The sequence below is a fragment of the Meriones unguiculatus genome, chromosome 2, assembly GCF_030254825.1.
Source record: "Meriones unguiculatus strain TT.TT164.6M chromosome 2, Bangor_MerUng_6.1, whole genome shotgun sequence".
NCBI classification, from domain to species: domain Eukaryota; kingdom Metazoa; phylum Chordata; class Mammalia; order Rodentia; family Muridae; genus Meriones; species Meriones unguiculatus.
The window spans coordinates 152,977,465-152,991,906 of record NC_083350.1 but is presented as its reverse complement, the minus strand read 5'-3'; the positions used below and the strand labels follow the sequence as shown (position 1 = coordinate 152,991,906).

The 14,442-nt window shown below is 39.2% G+C and overlaps 1 long non-coding RNA gene across 1 annotated transcript in view; it reads right to left on the bottom strand.

The window, feature by feature from the left end:
• Nucleotides 1–6,307: 6,307 nt before the first annotated feature.
• The window catches only part of LOC132652210 (uncharacterized), a 188,200-nt gene continuing 180,065 nt past the window's right edge, over nt 6,308–14,442 (bottom strand). Inside the window, exon 3 of the long non-coding RNA XR_009589690.1 lies at nt 6,308–6,436. This is a non-coding gene — a long non-coding RNA (uncharacterized LOC132652210). The remainder of the gene's footprint in view (nt 6,437–14,442) is intronic.

The window sequence follows — 14,442 nt, the reverse complement described above, 5'->3', positions numbered from 1 at the left end:
CTGGGTAGCCAACCCAGGCGTGCCACGGGGGCAATGCAGATAGGTCCACATACATGGAAGCAAGCCAGATCCTCAGCCTTAGCCAAATGTGGAATTGTTCATGACAGAGAGCACTCACCATCGGGAAGGTGGAAGGCGGAAACCAGCTCCATCTTTAAGGCATAGCATTCCGCAGCTCTCTACAGTTCCCCCTTTTTGTTTTAGACGCATCAGGCAAGAGTAGAGGTCTGATCTCTGATATTAGAAATAAATTGGGACTTTGTACAGATGTTCATTTAGGTGTCATCCACCCAAAGAGCATCAGACCCGTCTGATACCTTTTTCTCAGAGGCGGGACCTGGGGCATCAACCCGCATGCAATCAGACATGCTCTTCTCTGGGTCCAAAGCGGCTGACCCTGAGTGCAGTGCTTAGCCTCGCATCCTGAGCGTATCATTTTAGCTTTTTATGGTATCCAACCATGCTTGGGGAGAATGTCCTGCTTCAATGGCTGTAAAGGCCTGAATGATCATGGCTGCATTACACTGTTGTGAGACTCTAATCTTGCATATATACCACAGGCAAACCAAGGAGACCAACACCAGAAGGCCTGCTAACACTCCCATGCCCGCCCATTCCTTCAGATGAATCAACATGGCTGCAGCAATCCATGTTGATAATCCTGTGGCTAGTCCTGCGTCCACTCCGGTAGAATTTACTGTGACAATGGCCACTCTCAGCTGCTCCATCGTAGTATCAAATTCTCCAGTCCAATTACCTAAAATATAGCTCGACAATTGTTTAGACAGATTTGCAGCACAGGAAAAATTCTCATGTTGTATGCTAGTGACACAAAGTCCAGCATACTTTCATTGACAGCCAGGTTGAGCGATTTGCCATAGGGTATCAATTTGCTCCTGCACGAGGTCAATCCTCTGATTGAACACCATCAAGCTTCCTTTTAGTTAAGCATTAATTCCTTTATGTACAACTAAGGCATGAGCAACATTGGCTAAATGATTATTCAGGGTCTGAGCAGTCTGCCCAGTATGACTCCCATATTCTTATTGTCTTGTTTAATCTCTATTTTTAGTGATCATGCTGTTCTCCCACTCATGCAGGTTTCTTCCTCTGGCAAACACTTCCTTTTGAAATCAACTGTGTGTCCATAGATGGGTGGACCCAAGTAAGAGAGTTTCAATGACTTTAAATAATTACTGCTACTCTAATAGTGTCTGATAACTGTATCAGGCATTCCTCTGTTTGTTTTGGAAACTTCTCTAAATTGGAATTCCTCATTCTGAAAAAAGTAATAATAAATTGCCATGATTATCACATGTGAAATTTCTCCTTTACAGCTAGCTTAGTTAATCTACAGGTCAATGAGCTATGAGTTATTACTATGGACCTCTATTTCAAAGAGTCTAAAGCATAGTCAGTTCATGTTATGATCTAAATTGTTTAATATTGAGTTACATGCCTCCCCCCCACCAACTCAACGTGGCGTAGGTGACATTTTTCTTTTATTTTGTGAAATGAAATGATGTTCATTTGTTAGAAATCATACTCGAAATTTCAATTTTTATCTTTCCCAAGGTGGTGATATTTGATTAGATGCTACCTCACAATATCAGGTAGTGAGAGTAACTATAGCACTCACCCGCCCAATTGTCAGAAAACAGCTAAGGCCAAAGTGTCTTGGGATGTTTATCTGTAATGGTAACTATATCAAGGGCATGCAATACATTTTAAACTTGAGTTCTTAAACTTAAGTATACATCTTTTGGAATCATGAAACAGTGCTGTTACATATTTTAATTGATTTATTTATGTGTGTATCTACTTTTAATTCATAAATATTCCTTTAAATATCCACATGAAATAGTGGCTTTGGGGAGTTTGATTATGTTGATAGTTTGTAGAATTTCATCTCATTGCATTAAACAGTCAAACATAGTATTATTCTCAATATCTTGTACAAAAATTATATAATGTTTGTGTTCTATGCCTGGCAGTGCATGTCAGTGACTTCAATACTTTCAGGGTAAAAGCAAGAAGACACAAGAGTTGAAGGCCAGTCTCACCTGTACTTCAAACCTGAGCTGTGTAGGACCCTGTCTCAAAAATCATATGCTTGTTTCCTCAAGCATAAAATATAGAAGATAATAAACTTAAGGTACGAGACAATAATAATTAGAAAATAATTTGAAAGTAAATATGAGTAGTAAATATTTCACCTGCAGAAATAAAGAACGTGAAAATTATGAAACTTAGAGCAAAACTGTATAACCTCTAATACTCTTAAACCAGACTGATCCATTTCTGCTCTTTTACATGTGACATACACAACCAATTTCTTTAGCACAAGAAAAAGACCAGCTTTTATCATCACATACAAAGGACTCTGAGACAGAGTATACAAATGTTCAATCAACACCATCTTCAGAGAGAAAACGTAAAAAAGAAGAAAGAATCCAGTCCTGGCTGTGCCAAAAGAAAGCCAGAATAGGGGAGGCGGGAATTCCTGTAGAGTGGGCATGGTTCTGTATTTAAAGTGAGAGTATAGACTTTTCAGTACTTTTCTCAGTAGATGAAGGTCTTAAAAGATGAAAGTTCTGATCTCAGCTCTGTAGGAGACATGGTCACATCCTTGCAGCCTTGACTTGCTGTTCTCTTGAAGACATGCCAGCAGAAAAAGAGAAAAGTAGGTGCTTCTATACTGTTAGTGAAATAAGAAGACCAGGAGTTCAGTGTAGACTTTCAGCTTATTCAGCGAAAGAGAAGAAAGGTTAAGGAATGAGATGTTGAGATCAATGTCAGTGCCAAGTCAAAGACTGAAAAAGGAAACATACTAGGCAAAAAGGTTTTATGTTTTTAAAAGCAGATGAAATACAAAGTGTGTTATTTTGCTTGAGATGTCTGCACCAGTTTGATACCTGCCATTTGGGGTCTTTTGAACCCTATCTGCTCTGAAAATGTATGCCCCTGCCTCAGCAGGTTACAGTGAGCTAATGCCATTTGAAGTACATTTAACATCACTAATAGATCTTTCAAATTGTAGCAAATAATCTATATTCAGAAATTATGATATTTTTCTTCCGTTAAGCAACTAAATGAAAAGCAAAATTATTTTTTACTCTTTTTGTAGCCTATGCATAAGAAATTCAAACAGAAAGAATTTCCTAATGACAATTAAGACCAAAGTAAGGTACTTCCATGGTGGTGTCTTGGACTGTTATGTTTTTGTATTAAGTAGCATGGTCAAGAGCATCTACAGTGTTACAAAAAGGCTTTGATTGGTAGTTAGGATAAAGAAGTAGTTTTCAGCACACACGTTGAATGTTTATTTACAGAAAATTTAATAGAAATGTCTTATTAGAAAACATATCATTATATAATTTCAAGAGAGAGTACTGACATGTTTCAACATATTTATTTTTCAACTTCTGATAGCTATAAAATTTTCAAAGGTAATTACAAGATGTGATTTCAAGCATACTTTTGTGTTTAGAAAATAAAATCTTGAGCTTCTGATATATTCTTATTATCTTCATTGGTTCTACTCCAATTTTTTCTTTTCTTTTTTAATTTAATTTTATTTTATTAATTACACTTTATTCACTTTGTATCCCCCCATAAGCCCCCCCTCCTCCCCTTTCAATCCCACCCTCCCTCTCCTTTCTTCTGCAATTTTGACCTCAAAACCAAAGTCAGTTTAGATTATACTTTTACAGTTATTGAAAGAATATTTTTTATGGTCGCATACTGGGTAAAAGTATCTCAGTACACAAGAGTGTGGGCTACATTGGAAATTTCATTTTTTATTAATCTCTAATAACTTATAATGGATTTACAAGAAAACTGACTTACATGAAATATGTTTAAGATAAAACCCTAAAATATGACTTTTCTTCTGTTTAGTAGTTTGTGATATGCTTTGTTTGCTAAAAAGTTTTTCATATTTAATGCACAACGGTATAAAAGTCTACTGGAGAAAGAGATAACATGCCCACCCCATTTTCATTTATGAAATACAGCTCATTCCATACGTCAAGCTATGGATTATTTAGAACTCGGTTTGTTATGATATGAAAAATTTTATGAGAGAGCAGAATAATGATAGAATCCTGAGTCCGGCATTTCCACTATACTGTTACAGGAAGTAGTTGATATTACAGCATCTAACTGTTTTGAGTCCCACATTAAAGCCTGAGAAAATCATTTCACTGAAATTGTGTGTGAGTGTGTATGAAAGTATGTAACTTTATTTCTAGAATAAAACATTACCAGATGGCATCAAGTCTTCCCAACAGAATAGGAATCTTCACACTTCTCTCTAATTCTTCAGAGTAAACCTGACACAGAAAACAAGATGCATATTCCTGCTTTTGAGACCCTGATGATCTCCCTGCCAATACACACACCATTACCACCATCACCATCTGTCTAGTGTCCTTTGCAGAGTGCATTCTGATAATACATTGACCACTTTCACCTGCCCCAACACTGTGGGGAATTGCTATTTGTTTTTCATCACTTCATCTAGGGAGCTGACTAACTTCAAGTGTTTAAGCACCACATTAACTTGAACTTCCTCAGAATGACCTTGTTTTGTTTCTCATTGGAAGCAGCTCTGGATCAGCTGCTAGGTGGAGCTTCCCAGAAGACATGTTAGGCTCCTGTGTGTAAGCATAGCAGAGCATCATTAATAGTGTCAGGGTCTGGCTCTGCACTGTGGTATGGGTATCAGGCTGGGCCAGTCAATGGTTAGACATTGCCTCAATCTCTGTTCTCTATCCCTGTGGCTTGGTCTTCATGTGTGTCTCATGGCAAGTGGATTGGTTAGGAGGGGGGGTGCTGTTTCTAACATTGACTCTGTTGTCTGTTTTTGGATCACTTCCACTTGGCATGTCTTGCCTGGCCTCAGGGGATGAGGATATTCTCAGTCCTGATGCAAGTTTATGGGCTGGAGAGGGGGAGAAGGGGTTTCCTTTTATAGGGGAACAGGGAAATTAGAAGGGAGCAAGAGGGAGGAGGGGAACTGGGAAGAAAGGAGGGAGGTGCTGCCCTTGGGATATAAAGTAAATAAACATAAATTAATAAAATGGAAAAAAGAGAGTAGCTCCCTTTTCCACTTATTCATCACTATCATAGCATCTCTTGTAGTTACTTTATCACCCTCACCCCTAACCTGAAAGTATTTACTTTCTTTGTTTATTTTTGTTTTTATTTCTTTGTCCAGAATATAAATTTCTATATCAAGAAAGCTGCAAGCTTTGTAATTTAAATCATAACCACTTAAAGAAAAATTATACATACAAGTATTTTTATAACCTATACTAATAATACAATGTCATTTGATATGTAACAGTTAAGAATGTGTTGGTGCTAATGACTTGGGAACAGCATTGCTCCAAGCACCATTTTCTGGGCCTGCTCCATTTCTCAGAATGGCAAGTTCTAGGAAATAGTAGGTGAGGACACTTCGTCCAGCCCTGACCTGCTAAAGACCAGTTGCAGAAGTCTGCAGGCAAGGCCTACCTCTAGCCATCTGTGCCCAGTCCTCCCCAGCATGCCACATACAGGGCTCTCCCCACTTTCCTGGACCAGTAACCACCTGAAAAATGCAGCATGCACCTAGCAATGTCTTCTTGGCTCTTTTCATTTTCTGGGCCGCATTTCCACCTGCACACCTGTAGCCAATGGGAAACAGCAGCTATCAGGAAGCACCAGCAACCAGCAGGGTGAAGCAGAGCCTGATACCCACCAGGGACCAACAGCATCTGGTGTGCCCCATATCCTGGTCCTAATCCCCACCTGCAGTCCAGAGTCTGGCAGCCATCAGAGACTACCAGTTCCTCCTGTATCAGCAGAAATCTGCTATCTCCCAGGAAAGCCTGAGGACTGTTGCCATCTTGGCCTACCAGCTAATCCTACAATCCTAGAGGCCAACTATCATCAGACACCAACATATTTGTTAATACCACAGACAGCCAAATGGCTAGAGGCTAGCATAAGAACACAAGCAACAAGACCCAGGGCCAACTGACCACTGGAACCCAAACATTCTACCAGAGCAAACCCACGAGATACAATCCTACCTGATGAAGCACAAGAAAACAATCTTTTTTTTAAAAAAAAATTTTATTTAACTTTTATTAATTACACTTTATTCATTTTGTATCCCCCCATAAGTCCCTCCCTCCTCTCCTCCCGTCCCCTCCCCCCCTCTGCTTTCTGCATGCATGCCCCTCCCTATGTCCACTGACTGGGGAGGTCCTCTTCTCCTTCTTTCTGATCTTGGTCTATCAGTTCTCATCAGAAGTGGCTGCATTGTCAGGGTTCTAGGTTATCTCCATGAATAGTCCTTGGTTGGAGTATGAGTCTCTGGGAAGTTCCCTGTGTTCAAATTTTCTTGTTCTGTTGCTCTAGCTGAAGTTATGAAAATGATAGCAGCCTTGAAATAGAAAATAAATGCCTCAGAGAAAAGCATGAAAATACAATCAAACAGGTGAATGAACTGAGTAAATCCCTTAAAGAACTACAGGAAAATACAATCAAATGAGAAAAGGGAATAAACAAACTGTTCAATACCTAAAAAAGGGGAAATAGAAGCAATAAAGAAAACACAATTTGAGGCAATCCTGGATATGGAATACCTAGAGAAGAGAACAGGAACTACAGATACAAGAGTCACCAACAATTCTGAATAGAAGAGATGAAAGAAAGAATCTCAAATGTAGAAGATACAATTGAAGAAAATGATACATCAGTGAAAAAAAATGTTAAATCTAAAAAGTTCCTGACACAAAACAAACAAGAAATCTGGGACAGAATGAAAAGACCTAACCTGTAAATAATAGGAATAGAAGAAGGAGAAAACTCCCAGCTCCAAGGCCCAGAAATATTTTCAGGAAAATCATAGGAGAAAATGTTGCCAATCTAAAGAAAGAGATGCCTATAAACACACAAAAACTTACAAAAGACCAAATAGATTGGACCAGAAAAAAAAATCTTCCTGACATATACTAATCAAAACACTAAGTGTACAGAACAAATAAAGAATATTAAAATCTGCAAGCATAAAAGGCCAAGTCACAATTAAAGGAAGACCTACCAGAACTATATCTGATTTCTCCCTAGAAACTCTAAAAGCCAAAAGGGCCAAGGCAGATATCTTACATACACAGATTTAAGAGACCACAAATGTTAGCTTTGACTATTATACCCAGTAAGCTTGTAATCACCATAAAGGAAAAGGACAAGATATACCACCACAAAAATAAATTTAAACAGTACCTAACCATAAACACAGTTCTGCTGAAGATACTAGAAAGAACCTTCCAACCCAAAGAGGATAACTATACCCAGAAAAACATAGAAAATAAGTAACACTACATCAACAAACCAAAAGAGAGGAAGCACACACACATGCCCTACAATCAACAATATCAAAATAACAGGAATTAACAACCACTGGCCATTAGCATCTCTCAATATCAATTGACTCAGCACCCAATAAAAAAATAACAGGCTAACAGAATGGATATGAATAGAGGACCCATCAATCTGTTACATACAAGAAACACACCTCAACAATACAGATACCACCATGGACTAAAGCTGGAATTCAGCAACAACAAAAACAGCAGAAAGCCTATTAACAATGGAAAACTATTAACAAATGGAAAACAAAATCTCCCTACTCAATAACCACTGGGTCAGGAAAGAAATAAAAATAAATAAATAAATAACTTTTTAGATTTCAGATACCCCAACTTATGCACACAATGAAAAAAAGTGCCAAGATGAAAGTTTATAGCCTTCATAAAGAAACAGGTGAGTTCTCATATTAACAATTAAAAGCACACCTGAAAGCTTTACAACAAAAAGAATCAAACACACCTAAGAGGAGTAGACATCAGGAAATCATCAAACTCAAGGCTGAAGTCAATAACTTAAAAACAAAGAGAACAATACAAAGAATCAGTAAAACCAAGAGCAAGTTCCTTGAGAAAATAAATAACAGAGACAAACCCCTAGCAAAACTAACTAAAATGCAGAGAGACAGTATCCAAATTAACAAAATCAGAATTAAGAGGGACATATCAACAGACCTTGAGGAATACCAAAGAATGATTAGGTCTTACTTCAAAAGCCTGTATTCCACAAAATTGGAAAACTTAAAGAAAATGGGCAATGTTCTTGCTTGATTTCACTTACCAAACCTAAATCAAATAAAGATCTAGTAAATGGTTAAAACAGTCTTATAACCACTGAAAAATTAGAAGCAGTCATCAAAAGGTTCCCAACACCCCCCCTTAAAAAATGCCTAGGGCCAGATGGCTGTTGCTCAGAATTCTATCAGACTTTCATAGAAGAGCTAATACCAATACTCCTCAAATTATTCTATAAAAAAGAAACAAAAGAAACATTGATTGCCAAACTCATTCTAAGATGCCAAAGTCACCCTGATACCTAATTCACATAAAGACTCAACATAGAAAGAGAATTACACACCAGTCTCCCTCATGAACATTGATACAAAAATACTCAGTAAAATAGTCGCAAACTGAATCTAAGAAACACATCAAATACTTAAGCCTACATGAATAAGTAAGCTCCATCCTAGGGATGCAGGGATGGTTCAATATCTGATAATGTATTAATATAATCCACCATATAAACAAACTCAATAAAGGTCATCTGATCATCTCATTAGATGCATAAAATCAGTAGCCCTCTTGTATGCAAAAGACAAAGAACCTAGGGAAAATATCAGGAAAACCACAACCTTTACCACAGCCTCAAAAAACATAAAAATCGCAGTGTAACTCTAACAAAGCAAGGAAAAGACCTGTATGACAATAACTTCAAGTCTCTAAAGAAAGAAATTGAAGATATCACAACCCATGTTTTCTTCACTCTAAAGTAAAAACAGTGATCTGCCTTGTAGTCTGGACATGATATTAACTGACCAATGTGTGGAAGAGGATGCAGGCAGTCCTGATGAGACTTGATAGGCTGGGGTCAGTTGGTAGGGCAACGAGGACTCCCCCTTTTGAGGACTAGGAGAAGGGGATAAGAGGAGGAGGAGGGTGAGACAAGGAGAAGACAAAGTCAAGAGGCTATAATCAGGTTGTAAAGTGAATGAATTAAAAAAAAAATTAAAAAATCATTGATTCAATTTATTCACAACAAATGCATTATAAATGAAATTATGTTGTAAATCTAATGTCATAAATAATAGCCTATAATAATTTATTAAGATTGCTTATTATTTTTTATTTTTTAAAGAAATACTGTAATTCAAAGATGAAAAGACAATTGCTTTTAAAACATCAAACTATAAATGCTGCACATTCTTTTTTTTTTATATTTGTAAATGTGTTACAAAAATTACACATAATATGCTACATAGATAGATTACAATGAGGAAAGCATCCACAGAAGTTTTAATTCTGTGATTTAGAGAGAATGAAGAACAAAGTTGAATGTATAGAGTAGTTAAGACTACTTCTGTGTATAGTATTTGCTGGAACCATGGAAGGTAGACTGAAGAAAGAGTCTTTAGATCATATCTAGCTCAAATAATTTGTGTCTTTTTTCATAAACATACATTGTCTTTTTTTTTTTTTTCAATGCAGTTTATTCAGGAACATTGAACAATCCTCGGACCCCGGGGAAAGCCAGCCCACAGCTTAAATAGCCTCTGGGTAGCCAACCCAGGCATGCCACGGGGGCAATGCAGATAGGTCCACATACATGGAAGCAAGCCAGATCCTCGGCCTTAGCCAAATGTGGAGTTGTTCGTGACAGAGAGCACTCACCATCTGGAAGGTGGAAGGCGGAAACCAGCTCCATCTTTAAGGCATAGCATTCCGCAGCTCTCTACAGTTCCCCCTTTTTGTTTTAGACGCATCAGGCAAGAGTAGAGGTCTGATCTCTGATATTAGAAGTAAATTGGGACTTTGTACTGATGTTCATTTAGGTGTCATCCACCCAAAGAGCATCAGACCAGTCCGATACCTTTTTCTCAGAGGCGGGACCTGTGGCATCAACCCGCATGCAATCAGACATGCTCTTCTCTGGGTCCAAAGCGGCTGACCCTGAGTGCAGTGCTTAGCCTCGCATCCTGAGCGTATCATTTTAGCTTTTTATGGTATCCAACCATGCTTGGGGAGAATGTCCTGCTTCAATGGCTGTAAAGGCCTGAATGATCATGGCTGCATCACACTGTTGTGAGACTCTAATCTTGCATATATACCACAGGCAAACCAAGGAGACCAACACCAGAAGGCCTGCTAACACTCCCATGCCCGCCCATTCCTTCAGATGATTCATGGCTGCAGCAATCCATGTTGATAATCCTGTGGCTAGTCCTGCGTCCACTCCGGTAGAATTTACTGTGACAATGGCCGCTCTCAGCTGCTCCATCGTAGTATCGAATTCTCCAGTCCAATTACCTAAAATATAGCTCGACAATTGTTTAGACAGATTTGCAGCGCAGGAAAAATTCTCATGTTGTATGCTAGTGACACAAAGTCCAGCATACTTTCATTGACAGCCAGGTTGAGCGATTTGCCATAGGGTATCAATTTGCTCCTGCAAGAGGTCAATCCTCTGATTGAACACCATCAAGCTTCCTTTTAGTTGAGCATTAATTCCTTTATGTACAACTAAGGCATGAGCTACATTGGCTAAATGATTATTCAGGGTCTGAGCAGTCTGCCCAGTATGACTCATGGCTAATGCCCTGGTGGTAGCTCCAACAGCCGTCAATGAGATGGTAGTAACAATGGTGGCTGTAGTTCCAAGATCCCTTTTCTGTCTGAAGAGAGTCATAGCGTGAGGGGCATCAATGGGCATAGGCACCCAGTGAGGCATGCGAGTAACCAGGGCATACCTAACTTTACTAGCATTCCAGCATTGGGCAAAAAAGCAAGTATCATTACCACAATTACTTGGCTCTATCTGGCTAATAATGAATAAAAATGGGGGATATAGACAAACAGGTGTGGGCTTATAGGAAATATTATGAGAAGCCTTAACCCCTCGTTGGAACATCCTGCGTCAGTTCTAGAACTAGCAGTGGTGGTGTCTGAGGTCTGAGTAGGTTCAGGAGACCATTGCCCCCAGGGGCGAGACGTGCTCCATGCCAATTGATTAACTCCATGTTTTCCTCCAATTTTGAAAGTCATTTAAGGTTCTTAAATTACTTTTTTCCCTTTTTTCTTAAATTTTTCATCAATTACACTTTATTCATTCTGCATCCCCCCATAAGCCCCTCCCTCCTCCCATCCCAATCCCACCCTCCCTCCTCCCTCTGCTTGCATGCCACTCCCCAAGTCCACTAATAGGGGAGGTTCTCCTCTCCTTTCTGATCTTAGTCTGTCAGTTCACATCAAAAGTGGCTGTATTGTCCTCTACTGTGGCCTGGTAAGGCTGCTCCCCCCCCCCCCAGAGGGAGGTGATCAAAGAGCAGCCCAATCAGATTATGTCAGAGGCAGTCCTTCTTCACATTACTATGTAACCCAATTGGACTCTGAACTGCCCTGGGCTACATCTGTGCAGGGGTTCTAGGTTATCTCCATGAATAGTCCTTGGTTGGAGTATGAGTCTCTGGGAAGTTCCCTATGTTCAAATTTTCTTGTTCTGTTGCTCTCCTTGTGGAGACCCTGTCCTCTCCAGCTCTTACTATTTCCCAGTTCTTACCTAAAATTCCATTCACTCTGCCCAACAGTTGCCCATCAGGCTCAGCATCTGCTTTGATAGTCTGAAGGGCAGAGGCTTTCAGAGGCCCTCTGTGGTAGGTTCCTAGGTTGTTTCCTGTTTTCTTCTTCTTCTGATGTCCATCCTCTTTGCCTTTCTGGATGGGGTTTGGACGTTTTAGTTAGGGTCCTCTCTCTTGCTTAGTTTCTTTAGATGCACAGGTTTTAGTGGGTTTGTCCTATGTTGTATGTCTATATGAGTGAGTATATACCATGTGTGTCTTTTTGCTTCTGAGACAACTCACTCAGGATGATCCTTTCCAGATCCCACCATTTACCTGCAAATTTCATGATTTCCTTATTTTTCATTGCTGAGTAATATTCCATTGTGTAGATGTACCACAATTTCTGCATCCATTCTTCAGTTGAGGGGCATCTGGGTTGTTTCCAGCTTCTGGCTATTACAAATAAAGCTGCTACAAACATGGTTGAGCAAATGTCCTTTTTGTGTACTTGAGCCTCTTTTGGATATATGCCCAGTAGTGGTATGGCTGGATCTTGAGGAAGCGCTATTCCTAGTTGTCTGAGAAAGCGCCAGATTGATTTCCAGAGTGGTTGTACAAGTTTACATTCCCACCAGCAGTGGAGAAGGGTTCCCCTTTCTCCACAACCTCTCCAGCATGTGTTGTCACTTGAATTTTTGATCTTGGCCATTCTCATGGGTGTAAGGTGAAATCTCAGGGTTGTTTTGATTTGCATTTCCCTAATGGCTAATGAGGTTGAGCATTTCTTTAAGTGCTTCTCTGCCATTTGGTATTCCTCTACAGAGAATTCTCTGTTTAGCTCTGTTCCCCATTTTTTAAGTGGATTACTTGGTTTGCTGCTTTTCAGCTTCTTTAGTTCTTTATATATACTGGATATGAGTCCTCTGTCAGATAAAGGGTTGGTGAAGATTCTTTCCCAATCTGTAGGTGGTCGCTTTGTTTTGATGACGGTGTCCTTTGCTTTACAGAAGCTTTTCAGTTTCATGAGGTCCCATTTATTGGTTGTTGCTCTTAGAGCCTGTGCTGTTGGTGTTCTGTTCAGGAAGTTTCCCCCTGTACCAATGAGTTCTAGGGTATTTCCCACTTTTTTTTCAAGCCGATTTAATGTGTCTGGTTTTATGTTGAGGTCTTTGATCCACTTGGACTTCAGTTTTGTGCAGGGTGACAAGTATGGATCTATTTTCATTTTTCTACATGTAGACATCCAGTTAGACCAGCACCATTTGTTGAAGATGCTATCTTTTTTCCATTGTATGGTTTTGGCGTCTTTGTCAAAGATCAGGTGTCCATAAGTGTGTGGGTTTATTTCTGGGTCCTCTGTTCGGTTCCATTGATCCACCATTCTGTTTCTATGCCAGTACCATGCAGTTTTTAAAACTGTTGCTCTAGAGTACAACTTAAGATCAGGGATGGAGATACCTCCAGAAGATCTTTTATTGTAGAGGATTGTTTTAGCAATTCTGGGTTTCTTGTTATTCCATATGAAGTTGAGAATTTTCCTTTCCAGGTCTGTAAAGAATTGTGTTGGTAATTTGATGGGCATTGCATTGAATCTGTAGATTGCTTTTGGTAAGATGGCCATTTTTACTATGTTAATCCTACCAAGCCATGAGCATGGGAGATCTTTCCATCTTCTCATATCTTCTTCTAATTCTTTCTTCAGAGATTTGAAATTTTTTTCATACAAGTCTTTGACTTCCTTGGTTAGGGTTACTCCGAGGTACCTTATGTCATTTGTGGCTATTGTGAAGGGTGTTGTTTCCTTAATTTCTTTCTCAGCCCTTTTGTCTTTTGTATACAGGAGGGCTACTGATTTTTTTGAGTTAATTTTGTATCCTGCCACTTTGCTGAAGGTGTTTATCAGCTGTAGGAGTTCCCTGGTAGAGTTTTTGGGGTCACTCACGTATACTATCATATCATCTGCAAATAGTGATAATTTGACTTCTTCCTTTCCAATTTGTATCCCCTTGATCTCCTTCAACTGTCTTATTGCTCTAGCAAGGACTTCCAACACTATGTTGAAGAGATATGGAGAGAGTGGGCAGCCTTGTCTTGTCCCTGATTTCAGTGGGATTGCTTTAAGTTTCTCTCCATTCAGTTTGATGTTGGCTATAGGCTTGCTGTATATCGCCTTTACTATGTTTAGATATGTGCCTTGTATCCCTGATCTCTCCAATACTTTGAACATGAATGGATGTTGGATTTTGTCAAAGGCTTTTTCAGCATCTAGGGAGATTATCATGTGGTTTTTTTCTTTCAGTTTGTTAATATGGTGGATCACATTGATGGATTTCCGTATATTGAACCACCCCTGCATACCTGGGATGAAGCCTACTTGGTCATAGTGGATAATATCTTTGATGTGTTCTTGGATTTGGTTTGCAAGTATTTTATTAAGTATTTTTGCATCAATGTTCATAAGGGAGATTGGCCGGAAATTCTCTTTCTTTGTTGAGTCTTTGTGAGGTTTAGGTACCAAGGTGACTGTGGCTTCATAGAATGAATTTGGTAATATTCCTTCTGTTTCTATTTTGTGGAATAGTTTGAAGAGAATTGGTGTTAGCTCTTCTTTGAAGGTCTGGTAGAATTCTGCGCTGAAGCCATCTGGTCCTGGGCTTTTTTTGGATGGGAGACTTTTGATGACCGCTTCTATTTCTTTGGGGGATATAGGTCTATTTAGTTGATTTACCTGGTCCTGATTCAGCTTT